The 14,118-nt window shown below is 44.9% G+C and overlaps 1 pseudogene; it reads right to left on the reverse strand.

Moving 5' to 3' along the window:
* Positions 1 to 14,118, reverse strand: part of LOC121171092 — a 36,754-nt pseudogene that overhangs the window by 21,587 nt on the left and 1,049 nt on the right.

Here is a 14,118-nt window from a genome sequence, read left to right on the forward strand (position 1 = left end):
AGGTGAGCAACAGGTGCATCTGTCTACCTGCCTGTCTTCTAGAGAGACAAATTCTTGACACTTCTCAAAAGGGAAACATTGGGTGGGTGGTCAGTTTTTCAATGATGATTTAAAGCAGTGTTTCTCAACTCAAGACGGTTTTGTCACTGACCTAGGTGTTGCTGTGAAGGTATTTTGTAGATGTGATTCAAATCCCTACTCAACTTTCAGTAAGGGAGACTGTTGTAGCCAACCTGAGTGGCCTGTTTTAGTCACTGGAAAGGATTCAGAGCAGAGGTGAGGCTTCCCTGAAAAGGGAATTCAATCTACTCTTTCCTCTTCCCTTTTAAAGAGATTTTATTTGAAAGACAGAGTTGTAGAGACGAAGAGAGAGACAGAAAGATCTCTATTCTCTGGTCTACTCCCCAGGTAGACATAATGGCCAGGACTGGGCTAAGCAGCAACCAGGAGCCAGGGGCTGCATCCAGGTTTCCCACGTGGGTGGCAGGGGTCCGAACACTTGGGCTGTCTGCTGCTGCTTTCCTCAAGTGCATTAGAGGGGCATGGATCAGATGGAGCGACCGGGATAAGAACTGGAGCCCATGTGGGGTGCTGGCATTGACTTGCGTTGTTATGGGCCATCCTGCTGTCTGCCCTTCTCAATGGCCTGCTCTGCAGACTTCAGACTTACCTAGTCAGCCCTTATAGTTCTGCTGGCTAGTTCCTTTCAATGAACTTCTTCATATCTATCTGTTACTGATTCTTACTGATTCTTCTCTTACAAGAAAGGTCAAACTGAGTGGAAAAACAAAATCTAAACCTAACTCTCTTGCATTTGTTAAGGCTATTGGCAAATGTCCAATTTTTTTTTTTGAGGGTCTCCTACCTTGGTTACTGTTTTAGTTATCTACCTTTCAAATAAATGATCTTTTAAAAAATGCTTGCAGTCCATGACTTATGGTAGTTATTTGTTTAAAAGATAAAGAACTCTATGCCGTGGCATAGCTGGTAAAGCTGCTGCCCCTGGTGCTTGGATCCCGTATAGGTACAGTTTATTGGATAATCAAACTTTCTATGAAGCTGCTTCACTTCAAATCCTGCTCCCTGCTAATGTTCTGAGAAAGACAATAGAGGATGGGCCAAGGGTAGGGGTCCCTGCACCCACATGGGAGACACAGAGGAAGCTCCTGGTTCCTAGCTTTGGATTAGCTCAACTTTGACAGTTATGGCTATTTGGAGAAAGAAGCAGTGGATGGAAAATCTCTCTCTGATTCTGTTTTTTTCAAATAAATAAGTAAAATAAATCTTTGTAAAAGGAGGCAAAAAAAAAGTAGAGACAGAGATGGAAAAATCTTCCATCCTGTGGTTCACTCCCAGAAAGACAAAAGCCAGGACCCTGGATGGATGCAGATCTCCCATAGGGATGGCAGGGATCCAAGAATTTGGCTTATCACCTGCTGCCTCCCACAGCGCACATCCTTGGAAAGCTGGAACTGGAACCTGTGGGATGTGGGTGTCCCAAGCCAGTTTTTAACTGCTGCATCAACCATCTGTCTCTGACTTATAATATTTGCACTTTCTGGTAGTGTGCATGCTATGTGTAATCAGTAAAAGCTACAGCTGCTGGGCAGCCCCTTGACTCTGAGAGTAAACAACGGTCACACTCAATGTTCTGTAGATAAAGACTATTCAATGCACTTCAAAACTTTTTACTGTTATTAATATTTTTCCATGATACAGTTTTGTAGGTTTAGGGATTTCCTTCCTCCACCACTCCTCCCTCCCTCCCCTTATTCAATGCAATTTCAAAAAAAATTTATTTTGGTCCCAGAGTGATAGGCTAGTGGCTAAAGTCTTCTCCTTGAACACACTGGGATCCCACATGGGAGCCGGTTCCACCCAGCTCCCTGCTTGTGACTTGCTTGTGATCCTACACCCACGTGGGACTCCAGAAGAGGCTCATGGCTTCAGATTGGCCCAGTTCCAGCTGTTGTGGCCACTCTCCTCTCTGTAAATCTGACTTCCAATAAAATAAGTAAATCTTTAAAAAAAAAAAAAGTTATTTTATTTTTCCATTGGAAAGTTACACAGAGAGGAGATGCAGCAGGAAAGATCTTCTATCCGCTGGTTCACTCCCCAATTAGCCACTATGGCCAAGAGCTGAGCTGATCTGAAGCCAGGAGCTTCTTCTGGGTCTCCCACGCAGGTGTAGGGTCCCGAGGCTTTGGACCATCCTGGACTGCTTTCCTAGGCCACAAACAGGGAGCTGGATGGGAAGTGGAGCAGCTGGGATATGAAACAGCATACATACAGGATCCCAGCATGTGCAAGGTGAGGACTTTAGCACTAGGCCACCGTACCAGGCCCTCAAGCGTTACTGAGTTTCAATATTTTCACCATAAACACTGAGAAGGAAACTAACCCCATTGTTAAGTGAAAGAGCATCTATGTATAAACGAAGCTAAGAGCATAAGTTCATTTTAAGGTACCTTGAGCAAATCACAATTAGCAGAAGTTTCAAAAGGAAATAGCAGCCAACAGGTCAAGAGGGTTCGCTTTGGGCTCTGCTTCCTGGATTGCATGGGATTACAGGTGGCACACCGCGGGGAAGGAGTGTTACTGAGATATTCACTCTTGAAATGTTTGTGAAAGAAATTCTTTGACCACAGGGCTTACACGCTGGAACTAACTACCCTGGCGGGGGGGGGGGGTACTTTTTAATCATGGCATGGAAGATCTTTCTCTCTGTCTTTTCTCCTCTCTGTTTATCTTTGTAATAAAAAATAAACAAATCTTTAAAAAATTTCTGTAAGTAAAACTGTCTTCAACAAATAAAGCCAAACAGCCTTCTGAAGATCTGAGATATCAACGGGTGGTTTTTAATGCCCTGAAAATCCCCGGGTCTGACCTGCGTGTGTGATCCTATCATAGGACAGTTCAGAGAAACGTCAACGATCACCTGAAGGCTGGGCTTGTTTCTGCGTTTGCTCTGGGAGCCAGAATTGCTAGCCCTTGAAAATAGGTCAAAAGTGGCTGGCAGTACTGAGGGAGGCTCACAGGAAGTGGCTATAAAGGTCAGGGGAAGTTCTTAACGACTCCGCAGGAGGCCGATGAATGACAGGCTTAGAGATAGGCTGGTTTGGAAGAGCTGTCTTGGAGAGAGAAGGACAGGTGTGAAGTAAGCCTGTTGTCCCGCTCTCCTTAAAAGAACTATATGGAGGGTGGGAGGGGGAAGCCCATCTCTGTGCAGAGGAGTCATCTTGCAGGACTTGCAAAATTGCAGGACTCAGGGGGTGATCAGAGACCAGAAGGAATTTTCTCAATCCCATATGCCCAAGAGGAGGGTCAAGTTTGGGATGAACAACCTCTGAATTTGTTCCAGGTTTGAAATGCTGGGCTGTGGTGCAGTCGGATATGCATTGCTATTAATACAAATGTCACGGAGCATCTGTTAAACTTTACTCTTTGTGTTTGGGAATGCTATTTCACAAACACAATTGCAATCATACAATGTTGGAGTACAGTCACAGTCTTGACCTTATTTTTAACATCTTATTGGCCCAGCAACATAATTTTGGAAACAGCTTGGTAAGGGGGAGCTAGCAGGCTCCAAGTATTAAGTAGTGCCTCCCCCTAAAACCAGATGGGATGCAGAGAGAGCAGGGGTGGAATGGGGTAAGGACACTCGGTGAAGGGCCCAAGAGAAAATATTTTGGCCTTTCCAGTCCCTAAGGTCTTCATTACAGATACCTAGCTTTGCTCTCAGACCAGCAAAGTGACCTTAGAGAGTATGCAAATGAATGAGCCTGCCTGGGTTCCAGTAAGGTTCTATTTAGAAAAGCAGACTGCTAGCTTCAGCTGGGCACTGGGAAAAAATATGAGTTCTAGAATCAAGTTCAAATTCTACCTCCATTACCTGCTAGTTAGGTGACCTTAGAGAGAATTTAGCTTCTCATATTTTGGTGTTCTCAGCTTAAATGGAAATATTGCCTCTGTCACATGCCCACCCCACTCCAGCTTCCCCAGATTGTTACGATGAGTTGTATCTGTAAAGTGCTTAAAAAATGCTCAGCAGGGCCCAGCGTGCTAACCTAGTAAGCTAAAGTCCCTGTCTTGCATGCCTGGGATCCCATATGGGCATTGGTTCTAATCCTAGCGGCCCTATTCCCTTTCAGCTACCAGCTTGTGGCCTGGAAAAGCAGTTGAAGAGGGCCCAAAGCTTTAGGATCCTGAACACGCATGGGAAATCTGAAAGACGCTCTTGTTTTCTAGCTTTGGATCAACTCAGCTCTGGCTATTGCAGTCACTTGGGGAGTGAATCAGCAGATGGAAGATCTTCCTCTCTGTCTCTCCTCTTCTCTGTATATTTGACTTTCAAATCAATCAATCAATCTTTTAAAAAAAATGCTCAGCAGATGGGACATGCTCCATAAGCCTTTGATGTCAAGTTTCCTGTTAAGAGGGAAATATCATTATCATTGCCATTAAGGCTTAGAATGGGGGGGGGAGGCAGCTCCATGGTAAAAGGAGGCCAACCCCCCACTTGTTGGTACCAATTTGAGTTCCTGACTGCTCCACTTTCTATCCAGTTCCCTGCTAAAATGCCTGAAGAAACAAAGGAGGATGGCTCAGATCATTGGCCTCTGCGCTCACCTGGGAGACCTGGAAGAAGCTCCTGATTTCAGATTGGCCCAGCTCCAGCTGTTGTAGCCATTTGGGAAGCAAACCAGCAGATGGAAGATCTCTCCCCTTCTCTGTGTCTTTCTTTCTCGGTAACTCAGCCTTCTAATTAAAAATAAATAAATCTTTAAAAAAATAAAACTGAGGTTCAAAGAAATATTGACCAGTAAGAAGGCTAAGACTTGAACTCCAGTTTGTTTTTTTAAAAGATTAACTTTTATTTAATTTGAAAGGCAGCGTTAGAGCGAGGAGAATTAGATAGAGATCTTCCGCTTGCTGGTTCACTGTCCAAATGACCACTATAGCTGGTCCAGCTGTTAGGCCACAACGCCAGTCCCCAAAATTGCATTTTTTCTTAGCAAAGTCAGATCATTACATCTCAACAGGGGAAAATTTCCTGTTATGGGCTGCGTATCCACCTTGGTCCCCTAAAACCATCATTCTAAAACCCTTCCTGTCTCCCCTCTCTGTGAACAAGAGGTGTTACTACAAGCAGCAGGTTTGTATCTGCTCCTAGAGCTGATTGTTGAGTTTTCAGGAAATCTATGACCAAGTTATAAAATGGGCAGTAAGCTGAAACTGGCTGTGGTGAGATCATTTTTACCACGAAAATGGCAGGTGCTATAAAGGCTTTGGGTCTTCTTTCGGAGGGCCTGGGAACCTACTCATGCTTGTGTGTGCCTGTGGGGCATGACCCTCCAGCAGGAGCCCTATCCCTTGAACAGCCAGTTGGTAAATAACATTCATTGGCGTGTGACTCACCCTATGCTAGGGTGCTGTGGCCTCGGCAGAATGTCAGGCCCATGACTTTGGCCTCATAACAGAGGCAAAAAAAAAAAAAAGACATGTTTTGCTTAACAACAGAAACAAGTCATAGTGACTATGGTGTCTGATTTCTAGATATCTGATTCATAACCCTGCTCCTTGTTTCTGTTCCAGGACACACACACACAATTGTGTGGTTCAAGCTAAATAGGGACAGCATGGCTTCAGAACACGCAAAGAGAGATGTCGCAATCAAAGTGCTTTAGTGACCCCTTTTTGTAGAAGAGGCAGTGAGTGCTGTGGGATTCTTTTTGTCCTTCCCTTTCCTCCTCTTCCCTTTCCCTTCCTTGTTCGTTTTTTTTCTTTTCTTTCTTTCTCTCTCCCTCTCTCTTTTCTTTTCTTTTTTAAGATTTATTTTTTAGCCCTGGCATGGTAACCTAGTGGCTAAAGTCCTTGCCTTGTGAGTGCCCAGGATCCCATATGGACACCAATTTGTTTACTGGATGCTCCATTTCCCATCCAGCTCCCTGCTTGTGACCTGGGAAAGCAATCAAGGAGGGCCCAACATCTTGGGACTCTGGAGCTGCATGGGAGACCCAGAAGAAGTTTCTGGCTCCTGAGTTCAGATCAGTGCTGGCCATTGTAGCTACTTGGGGCATGAATCAGCGTATGAAAGATCTTTCTTTCTGGCTCTCCTCCTCTGTGTAAATCTGCCTTTAATAACAAATAAATCTTTTTTAAAAAATCATCTATTTATTTGAAGGAAGAGATAGAGAGATGAAGAGTTTGTTCGTCTTCTGGTTCAGCCACAGCCCGATGGACCAGGACAAAGTGAGCAGCCAAGAACTCTAACCAATCTCTCATGTGAAATCAGGGCCCTGGCATCTCCTGCAGCTGCTGCAGGTACAGGATCCTGCTTTCTTAGCATCAGAAGCGGAGCAGCCAAGACTGGAACTAGTGCTCTGATACAGTGTGCTGACATCATAGGCAATTGCTTAACCTGCTGTGTAACAATGTCAGGCCTGGAAAAGAGATTGTTAAAGTGGCTGGAAGTCAGGGAACCAACAAGAAGGAAATGAGCTTGGAGATCTTAAAGTCACTCATTGTTCATTCATCGATTCAGCAAATGGCAAACTTTTGCATGTCTGCCATTTGCAGTGCTTGATCTAGAGTTGGGTATACAGTGATAATCCAACTGATTCAGAGCCAAGAGATGGCTTGGCAATGGGGATGCCTACCTACTGTGCTTCCCCGTAATTCTAAATGTCTATATGCACTTACAAAGCTGGACAACAAAAAATTTCTTCAATATTGCGTGAGTATCAACCAAAACAGTCTCAGGACTAATTCTCATCAATTTTTTTTGTTCGTTTTTCTTCTAAAATGATTGCCATTTTTAAGCCCCTCCACGTAAAATTATGGAGTCACAACTGGTCCTCATATTCACAGAACTTACAGGCATTAAATAAACACCTTCACAAACCCACAGGTAACTAAAATTGTGATAATGGCTATTAAAAAAAGATGGAAATCCCGAGGAAATAAAAGAATGAGTGGACCAGGAAAAGCCTTTCTCAAGGGAGAAGTGTACACATTTAAGATAAGGATGTGCTGTGTGAGTGATCCAGGCAAGTAAAAAAAGGGAAGAGAGAGCAAGAATGGGTTGTGCCAAGACCCTGGGGCAGGAAAGAACTTGGTGAGCTTGCGGAACTGAAAGGAGGCCTAGGGTAGTAGCAATGCAGTGACGTGGGGGTTAGAGATCTGGGGTGAGAGGAAGGTGAGGATGGAGGAATGCCAAAGAAAGGGGAGTGGTGGGCCAGCTACTAACTTACACTGCGTCATGTAGGCCAAAGAAATTCACTTTGTGTTCTACATAAAAGAGGAAGCAATGCAAGCTTTCAGCAGGCACTTTGCCAGAGTCCTATCCAGTAACACTTGGGCTGCTCTGTGGGAGGCAATGGAAGTTAGGTTGTGTGCGTGGAGCCAATGCAGTAGAAGCAATACACTTCTTCCTAGGGGAGAAGTGGAGGTGGCTTGGATCGAGAAGCAATAAGATGGAGAGATGTAGAAGGATTTGAGACAGATTGGGATGGAGAGGTGTTGAGGAAGAGGCAGCTGTGGAGAAAGATTTCCAGGCTTCTGGCTTAAGCAGGTGCATTTGGCTAAGGTAGAAAGCCTGGAAGAAGAGCTAACGTGAGGAAGGAGGACAAGAGTTGAGTCTTAGATAACAATTGTTACTGTCCTTGCAGATGATCGTTCCAGCCATTGTGGATAAGGTCACATACGGAGCAGAGCTCTGTTTCATTTTGGGATCCCAGACATTTTTGAGAAGTTGATAAAAGCTCTAATTCTGGGACATGTGTGATGGTGTAGCAAGCTAACCCTCTACCTGCTAGTGCCAACAATCCATAGAGGAACCAGTTCATGTCCTTACTGTTCCACTTCCCATTCAGCAACATGATTATGGACTGGAAAGGCAGTGGAGGCTGGCCCAAGTCTTTGGGACCCTGAATCCTTGTGGAACACCTGGAGGAAGCTCCTGGCTCTCACCTTCATATCATACCCAAGCTCTGGCTACTGTGACCATTTGGGAAGTGAACCAATGCATGGAAGAGCTCTCCATCTGTCCTATGTCGCTGTAAAATCTGCCTTTCCAATGAAATATATCTTTAAAAAATAATAAATACATAATAAAAAATCTACTATTTTCTTTAACAGTTTTGCATTTGAATTTCAGGAATCTAAAGACCCTCTGTGGTCCATCTACAACTCATGTAGGGCTGATGGATGCCAAATTAAAAGAAAACCTCATAGAGCCCGGCACATCAGCCTAGTGGCTAAAGTCCTCGGCTTGCAGGCACCAGGATCCCACGTAGGTACTGGTTCTAATCCTAGCAGCCCAGCTTCCCATCCAACTCCCTGCTTGTGGCCTGGGAAAGCAGTGGAGGACAGCCCAAAGCTTTGGGACTCTGACCCACGTGGGAGACCTGGAGCAAGTTCCTGGATCCTGGCCCAAAGCTTAGGAACCCTACACCTGTGTGGAACACTTGGAAGAAGCTCCAGGCTCCTGGCTTCAGATCACTCAGTCCCAGCTGTTGTGGTCCCTTGGGGAGTGAAACAACAGATGGAAGATATTCTTCTCCATCTCTGCTCCTCTCTGTATATCTGACTTTCCAATAAAAAATAATAATAATAAAAAGAAAACCTCACAGAGCAGTAGGTTTCATCCCCTTAAATCAAAAGCCACAAAACAAACCCCAAAAAAGGGAGAAAAAATAAAAACTTACAACGCTATGAATTTAAATAACATGCTACTGAATGACTAGTGTGTCACTGAAGAAATGAAAAAGAAAATCAGGAACCTTCTTGAGGGCCTGGCGGCATGGCCTAGCAGCTAAAGTCCTCGCCTTGAACACGCTGGGATCCCATATAGGCACCGGTTCTAATCCCGGCAGCTCCACTTCCCATCCAGCTCCCTGCTTGTGGCCTGGGAAAGCAGTCGAGGACATTCCAAATCCTTGGGACCCTGCATCCGCGTGGGAGACCTGGAGGAAGCTCCTGGCTCTTGGCTTTGGATTGGCATAGCATCGGCCGTTGTAGTCACTTAGGGAGTGAATCATCAACAGAAGATTTTCCTCTCTTTCTCCTCTGTACGTATCTGACTTTGTAATAAAAATAAATAAATCTTAAAAAAAGAACCTTCTTGAAGAAAATGTTGCTGCTATATGAACTATGAGTCAGTGAAAAACTTAATATGAGAAAAAAACTCATTTTGAAGAAATGAAACTAAAAGCAAAAACATCAAAATCCATTATATAATTTCTGCTGTTTGTGGTGAGATGTGTCTCCCTTAGGCAACAAATAGATGGGTTTTGATTTTTAAATCCAGTCTACTAATCTATGACATTTGATTAATGAGTTTAAGCCATTTACATTCAGGGTTAATGTTTTTTTAAACTTCTTTTTTGTATTATTATTATTATTATTATTTTGTAACACAGTTCCACAGGCCCTGAGATTTTCCTTCTTCTCTCCCCAAGTCCCCTCTAGGTTTAATATTAATAGGTGATAATTTGGTCCTGTCATTTTAGCAATGGGTTGTTTACTGATTAAGACTTCTCGTTATTTTATGGAATGTTCTTCACATTTGCTTGTGGTTATGGCAGGTGCTATTCCTTTTCTCTGTCAGAAAACATCTTCAAGTACCATTTGTAGGGCAGGACTGAAAGAGGCATATTCTTTTAACTTTACTGTGGAAGAATTTTATTTCATTTTCAAAGACAAAGGGAAACTCTGCTGGGTACATTATTCTAGGCTGACAATTTTTTGCTTTTAGAATCTGAAATATGTTGCTCCATTCTCTTCTGGTCTGTAGAGTTTCCTGTGATAGGTCAGCTGTGAATTTAATTGCCATTCTTCTATATGTCAATTTATTTTTTTCTTGTGCACATTTAAGGATCTTTTCCTTAGCTCAATTGAAGAGCACTTGATGATCATGTGTCATAGTGAAGATTGCTTTTGGTCAACCTTATTAGGAGTTCTGTGCCCCTACTGGATGTTGTTTCCTAATTCTTTCCCCAGATTAGGGAAGTTTTCTTTTTACTTCATTAAACGCATTTTTAAACCCAGTTTCTCTTTCTGCACCTTCTGGAACTCCCATAACTCTTACATTTGGCCTTTTAAAATGTCTTCAATACTTTTCTAGCTTGGTCCAGCTCTGCTTCCAGCTTTTCAATTGTTTCCCCATTGTGAGAAAAAATATCTTCCAGTTCTGAGATTCTTTCTTCTGCCGCTAGTATGGAGACTTTCCACTGAATTTTTAACTTGCTCTATTGCATCCTTCATTCTCAATAATTGGCTTGATTTTGTTTCAATGTGCTATTTCCTATGTGACATACTCCTTACAGTAATTCCTTGAACTCCTGTACATGCTTTTCATTGTTCTGAATTCTATATCCCCTATTTTCTTGATGCATTCATCAGGTAACTCTGAGGATTGCAAAACCTTTTGTTTCTTTGTGGGGGAGTCTTCAGTAATATTTATGTGCCTCTGTCTCTTCTTTTTTTCTTGGCCATTGAACTTTGGGTTTAGCAGATTCTTCTCCTTAGGGCAGGCTTCTAAGCTGTGTTACCCATAGGTCTACAGTTTGCTTTTACTTACTGCGGTTGGTACACAGTTCATTGTTTGCAGTCACTTGTGTTACTCCCTCCAGTGAATGGTGACCAGTACAATGTACTGAGCTCAGTGAGTTTGCTCCCAGCTCAGCACATGCGCAGCTCACTGTTGCCCCTGCTGTCAGAAAGTCTTTGCCATGCTATACAAAATGCTACCTGATGTGCCACTTGTGGAGTTCTTGATCTACTGGCTATTAGGTCTAGGGGTTATCCAGACCTATTTTGGGTGGAATCTGTAGGATGCCACGTTGTTGCAATTCACTGACACAGAAATGAGTTCCCTCACAGCTTAGTGCATGCATAGTTCTGTCCCATAACCTTTGCCTTCCTGCACAAAATGATGACTGATGTGGCTCTGGTGGGTACCTGAGCTGTAAAAGTCACCCTGTTCCCACACCGCCTATTTGGGATCTGCTGCTCTTTCTCTGCTCCTGGTCAAACAAACCAGCAGGATGAGCAGTTCTTTTTCTAGGTTCATCTCCTGAGTTCCCAGTGAACTCTCCTTCCCACCTGATTGCTGGTGGAGTTCTGGCCACTGGTGGAGTTCAGATCACTGCTTGCCCAATGCTGCTGTGGTATCTGGTCACTGCAACACCACACCGTGTCTCTCAGTCTCCAAGTGTCCCTCGGCCTTCGGTCTGTCCTGTCCTATTTGCTGGAATGCTGGGCTGCCTTAGTGAAGCAGGCAGGGCAGGTGACAAGTAGGCTGTGGAGGACAGAGGAGATGCAAGAAGTCTTGGTACAAAGTAAGAGCCTGCTAGGACTGCTGTTAGCTGTCTGTGGTTGTGATCATGGGTGGGAGGAGGGAAGGATGGGTAAGGCCCAGCTCATATAGGACCCTGCCAGTCTCATGCTCATGGGCTGAGCATCCGGAAGCCTTGCAGAATTTCTCAAGACTTGCTGTCCTTCCCTTTCTCCTCTCTTTTGGGTTTCTCTTCAGTTTCTGGCTCTTTGTTTCAGCATCTCCTTCCAAGTTATTGTCTACATTCTCACCTCTCTAGACTCCAAACATCTGTATCAGAGGGTTCTTGGCAATATTTGGCTGCTCTCTTTCTATAGTTTCCTTCCCCAGCTGTGTATTGCCATACTGTGGGGATTTGGGTTCCAACTTGAAGTCCAGGTTCTTTGGGGTCTTTTTATTTCAAGATTTTATTCAGTTATTTGAAAGGCAGAGTTACAGAGAAAGTGAAAGCATGCCAGAGAGAGACTGAGAGATACAGAAAGGGCTTCCATTTTCTGATTTAATTCCCAAATTGCTGCAGCAGTTACAGCTGGACCAGGTTGAAGCCAGGAGCTTCATTCAAATAGTCCATGGGGGTGCAGGGGCCCAAGCTCTTGGGCCAGCTTGTGCTGCTTTGCCAGGCATATCAGCAGAAATAAAGCTGGATTGGAAGTAGAGCAGCTAGAACTCGAACTGGTGCCCACATGGAATGCCAGTGCTACAAGCCATGTTGCTGCTCCCTTGGGGGTCTTTTTAAAAGCCTGAGTGTGCGGCCTGGTGTGGTAGCTTAGTGGTAACTAAAGTCCTCCCTTCACACACCAGGATCCCATATGGGCGCCAGTTCTAATCCTGGCAGCCCCGCTTCCCATCCGGCTCCCTGCTTGTGGCCTGGGAAAACAGTTAAGCATGGCTCAAAGCTTTGGGGCCTTATACCCACAAGGGAGATCAGGAAGAAGCTTTGGGCTTGTGCCTTCGGCTTCGGGTTGGCTCAGCTCTAGCTGTTGTGGCTGCTTGGGGAGTGAATCAAAGGATGGAAGATCTTTGTCTTTGTATATGTGACTGTCCCATAAAAATAAATCTTAAAAAAAAAAAAAAAGCCTGAGTGTGTTGACAAGTTCTTGAGGGTGGTTGGGAGGTTCACACGGCAGCCCAAAGCCCAGGGGGCCTGTTAGGAGTGTAAGCAGGTGTGTGGGTTAGGTAGCTGGCTCTGAAGGCTGAATGGAGATGAATTTGCTGAAAAGATTGTCAGGAGGATGGGCCTGGCACAATGGCATAATGGTTAAGGTCCTTGTCTTGCATGCCCAGGATCCCATATGGGCGCCAGTTCTAATCCCGGCAGCCCGGCTTCCCATCCAGCTCCCGGCTTGGGGCCTGGAAAAGCAGTCGAGGACGGCCCAAAGCCTTGGGACCCTACACCCTCGTGGGAGACCTGGAAGAGACTCCTGGCTTCGGATTGGCTCAGCTCTAGCTGTTGTGGCGGCTTGGGGAGTGAATCATTGGACAGAAGATCTTCCTCTCTGTCTCTCCTCCTCTGTATATCTGACTTTCCAATAAATAAATAAATCTTAAAAAAAAAAAAAAGAAAGATTGTCAGGAGGCGGCAGTAACAGCTCAGGAAGGATGCTGGTGAGAATGAGAGTGGGAATCTGGGACTTATCAAGGAGGTAGACCAGATAGGATCTGGTGATTGGGTAAAGCGGGGGCTGAATCATAAATGACTCACTCATTCCTAGCTGTCTTACTATGATGTCTGCAGCTGGGAGAGGAACATTGTGAAAGCAGCTGAGTTCTGTTTAGAGGCACTGTGAGTTTGGGGGTTCCTGTGCTGTACAGGCAGAGTTGCCCTGCAGGCAGGTGGATGTTTAGGTCTACTTTTCTGGCGGAGTTCTGGAGTGGATATTGTGGATCTGAGACTAAAAACATGGAGGTGGGGGTGAGCTCCCCAGAATGAGAGCTATGAGAAAAGCTGCTTTCCTTAGGTGGCATCCTGCCTTCAGAATGTAAATTCACATTGAGGAGGTTTTATCCATAATCCATGAGATGCGACAATTAGGAGGGTGCATTCTTCTAGAAACCGAGACAGGAGAGGTTCCAGAAGGTGTCAAGTGTAGCAGAGAGAGCCAGAGAAATCAATAGGAGGTGTGCATTGTAGGTTTGAGGGAATGAAGGCCTCGGGTCATTCCTGCCTGAGCTGGGTGCAGGAGCATGAATAGTGGTGGTGGTGGTGGTGGTGGTGGAGTCCAGTGTTGGGATGTGAGGAAGTGGAGAAAGACAAGGTGACCACCGTTTAGCAGGTCTGCTTGAGAATGTGGAGACACAGTGGGTCTCTGGGTGGACAGCGTGTTAGGTTTTCATTTTCTTAAAGATTTATTTATTCTTACTGGAAAATCAGATACACAGAGAAGAGGAGAGATAGAGAGGAAGATCTTCCATCCACTGAATCACTCCCCAAGTGGCCGCAACAGCTGGAGCTGAGCTGATCTGAAGCCAGGAGCCCAGAGCCTCTTCTGAGTCTCCCACTCAAGTGCAGGGTCCCAAGGCTCTGGGCTGTTCCAGGCCACAAGCAGTGAAGCTGGATGGGAAGCTAGGCTGCCAGGATTAGAACTGGCACCCATATGGAATCCTGGTGTGTACAAAGTGAGGACTTTAGTTACTGCAACAGCCAAGTTTTAAGTTTTAAGCGCACTTAAAGTTGTTATGTGCAGCTAATTTCCCGCAGCCAAGTCCTCTTTTTACCATTAGTTTATCATGAGCGGAAATTACCAGACATGATGAGATATTAGGAGGTCTTTTACTCC

Source organism: Ochotona curzoniae, unplaced genomic scaffold (assembly GCF_017591425.1).
Source record: "Ochotona curzoniae isolate NIBS_2020 unplaced genomic scaffold, NIBS_Ocur_1.0 scaffold_2587, whole genome shotgun sequence".
NCBI classification, from domain to species: Eukaryota; Metazoa; Chordata; class Mammalia; order Lagomorpha; family Ochotonidae; genus Ochotona; species Ochotona curzoniae.